This window comes from Petaurus breviceps, unplaced genomic scaffold, assembly GCF_028583685.1.
Source record: "Petaurus breviceps papuanus isolate PSGF00001 unplaced genomic scaffold, PetGlider_PUasm1.0 339, whole genome shotgun sequence".
Taxonomy (NCBI): domain Eukaryota; kingdom Metazoa; phylum Chordata; class Mammalia; order Diprotodontia; family Petauridae; genus Petaurus; species Petaurus breviceps.
In genome coordinates this window covers 8250-11823 of record NW_027186112.1, presented here as the reverse complement: position 1 = coordinate 11823, position 3574 = coordinate 8250, and the positions used below count along the sequence as shown (strand labels likewise).

At 42.0% G+C, this 3574-nt stretch overlaps 1 long non-coding RNA gene across 1 annotated transcript; it reads right to left on the bottom strand.

Annotated features, from left to right (window-relative positions):
• Window positions 1-1069: 1069 nt before the first annotated feature.
• Window positions 1070-2655, bottom strand: LOC138167932 (uncharacterized). The gene is made up of 3 exons (XR_011169995.1): window positions 2517-2655; window positions 2041-2131; window positions 1070-1423 (listed from the first exon to the last, which is right to left on the bottom strand). It is a non-coding gene; the product is annotated as an uncharacterized lncRNA (long non-coding RNA).
• Between the last annotated feature and the right edge of the window lie 919 nt (window positions 2656-3574).

Below are 3574 nucleotides of genomic sequence, written 5' to 3'. Positions count from 1 at the left end.
AGCTATTCTCCACCTAGACATTCCATCTCTCCCTGCCTCCTTTTACAAAGATTATCTGTGCCCCATGCCTAAAATGGATATCCTCCTTACTTAAACCTCTCAGAATCCTTAGCTGCCTTCAGGGTTGAATATGGGTACTATCAGCTTTCCTGATCTCTCTAGTTGTTTATTCTCCCTCCTGAGGATCCAGCACTTTTCTGAAAATGATGTACTTACAAACCTGCCCCCTCTGCCCACAAACCTCTCTCCCCCCTAAGTGCCTTCAGAGAGTGTCTTGATTAATTTTTAAGTCCTTAGCACCTAGTACAGTGGCTTACGAATAATAGGTACATAACAAGTACTTATAGGAGGGCCTTGACACACATTTTACTAAACCTGAATCTAGAGACACCCCTGAACCTTTCAGAGTTGTCCTTCCTCTTCTGTAAAATAGTTTTCTGAGGAAAAAGTATTACTCACAACCCCAGGTCCCCATCAGAGCTAGATAACCACCTGTGAATCTGGTAAAATGTAACTGACTGGAAGAGAGTTCTAGAAGCAGAGTGCTTCATCTGAATGATCATTAGATTTTCTGTTTCAATTTCAGTCTGATGTATTTTTATATATATTTTATAAAATGAAAAACCAAAGTTGATTCCAATGTAAGATAGCTTCCTAACAAAGCAGTCTAAAAATTGAGATGGACTGTCAGGAGGGGGCAAATTCCCTGTCCCTGAAGTTATTCAGGCAGGAACCTGAACTTGTCAAAGACAATGCTGAGGGGATCAGTCATCAGTCAGGGCTAGCCCATGATTGTCAAGGGCCTTTCTAAAGCTGTGACTCCAAATGACTTGCCCAATAATAAATAACAGATAAACAACTTGAGTTGGGGTAGAGTGAGGGAGACTAAGGTGTCAGGTGCAGGAATGAGAGTAGAAAACCAGGCTAGCAACATACTCCCACATTTGGCTTCCTGACAGTCTTTTTAGCAGCTAGAAAAAAAATTCATTTTCCTGAGTAACAAAAGCAGATCAAATGGGCAGAGCCAGAAATAACTTTCAATAACACAAGAAACAGAAATGATACAGCATAATTTATAGGAGAGATTTATTTGAAGAAGTATTACAACATATAAAAACTACATAAAGCATTAATTTCCACTTGTATAAAGTGGTAGATTATTTAATACAATGCATAATAAAAACAGGTTTAAAAATCTAGAATGCACAAAGGGCACTGCAGAGTTCGATCACTAAATGGTTATTAGTTGATAATCTGAACATCACAAGACAGCTCAATCTGGGCGGCCAGGTAGCACAGCGAGTAAGAGCACTGGCTCCAGTGTCGGGATGACCTGGAGACCGAATCCCGGGCTCAGACACTCAGCACCACACCCAGAAATAACTGGCCGTGTAACCTTCAGCAAGTTACTTAACCCCGATTGCTTTAAAAAAAAAAAAAGACAGCTCAGTGTCAGCCAAGGAGACAAACACTGTTCACAAGGACAGCTGAACAAAAACAGATTTCAACATGTTCAAAAAAACGAGTCAGTGCATGTTGGAGATCCTGGTGCCAGAAAGGAAGATGATGGGAGATGCAAAGGTTAATCTGTGGACTCTAAATTTTCTTGTTTAATTTTTTCTGAGAAGAAACAACTTGAAGACACATTTGAATAGAAAGGGACAGCATGGTATTATGACTACCAAATGTGACAGTTTAAATAACAATCCTACTAAATATGTGAAAATGTTACCACAGACAGCAACAAGCTGGTAATGGCTGAACACACACACTTAGTTCTCCTCCACATAGTAGCTGCTCTCTTACACACAGCAGGGTAAAGTATTAGAATTCTCAATCTTTACTAAGCATCTGAAACCCAGTAAAGGAAGCCCACCCAGAAGAGGGGCTCTCCCAAGTGATTTCCCTCCTCTGACCTATAGTCTCCTTAGACTCAATGAGCAAAATGGGAAGGAAAATTACCACACCCCACCCCTAAAATGTAATAGCATGCAATCCATTTCACACACCAGAAAGTCCTCTAGGCATACTGATACCTACCTGTGGCATTCTCTTTCACTTTGGCTACCACACAGAGCTTGATCTCTAGGCCTATGGCTTTGGCAAGGGGTGGAGGCACAGCATTGCCCACCTGCATGGGAAAGAGGGGAATAGAATTTGCTGTTGTGCAATAGGGTCCTTGTGCCTAGATCGATCCCTGTGAACACCTTGGCTTTCAGCACTCTATCAGGAGGCAGTTGCAATCTGAGCAGGCCTCAGAGGATTTGAATCAGGGTGACCTTCTACCCCAAATTCTCATTCTATTTCCCAGTCTTTTTTTTGAGAGGGTCTTGTTCTTAGAGACCTGAAGGCCACCTCGAGCCTTCTCATAGGAGAGCCAAATGCAATTTATATCAGATATCCATTTGGCAAGAAAAATACTTCATTTTGTTCAAGTATCAATTGCACTAAGCTATGACAGAATTCCTAACAAAGCTTCTTCTGGCAGCCTCAAAATAATGGAGGTTAACACTGACCTGTCAGTATTTATTTAGGATGTGGCCAAACAATCTGTAGGTATCTGGGAATCCTTGGGACTGGGCACACTCCCGTACGCTCACTACTCAGTGCCGTTCTGGATGAAGTACTAGACCCTGTGGACACAAGAATCCATGCCATCAGTCCTTTCATTAAAAGAGTTTTCCTTTCATTAGAAAGCATGCACTTGGGGTGCCTAGGTGGAGCAGTGAATAGACTGCTCTATTCTATATTCTATATGAATAGTACCATCCCTAGAGTCAGGAAGACCTGAGTTCTAATCTGGCCCCAGACACTTAACACAAAAACTAGCCTGTGACCTTCGGCAAGTCACTTAACCCCAATTGCCCTACCTTCATCTCTCAAAAAAAAAAAACAAGCAAAAAAAGAAAGCATGATCTTACACTAGCCTTAAAGGACAGTAGAGAAAAATAAGACTGCTGACATCTCTCCTTCCTGTAACACAATGGCCAAAAAGCAGGATCACCTTTGTTGCTTAACTGCAACATAGTTTTGGAGACGACATCCTGGGTTGGGGAATCTCCACTGGGACACGGATTATTGGAAAGTGTGTGGAGAGAAGTGGCAATGAAAACAATGCTCTGAACTGAATGGTCGCCTAGGAATGACAGCTGGGCCTCAAAATGTAAGGTCATTTGTTTAGCAGCGCTATGGTAAGTAGTGACTACCAGCATTTTTATGTTCCACAAGGGTGGGAAAATGAGTGAATTCCACTTTCCCCCACTGACAGTGACCTGCTGGCCCCTCAGATGAGGATTAGTAACTGTAGGCTGAAGAAGCCATCCCATTCCAACCTTCCATAGATCCCAGCCCAGTGGTTGTGCCTGTTCCCAGTGTGGGGTAGGCACCATGGAATCAAGGTGTTGAACTGTCTATCTGCAGGATCACATGGTTTACCCAAATGCAAGAAAAACCAAGCTGAAATTCAGTGGAAAACAGATATTTGGTATTTAATTTGATTGATCATTACAATGAAAGAGAACATTGGGTTTAGAACAGCATCTTTCACCATTTCAACATCATCAGAATAAGCTTC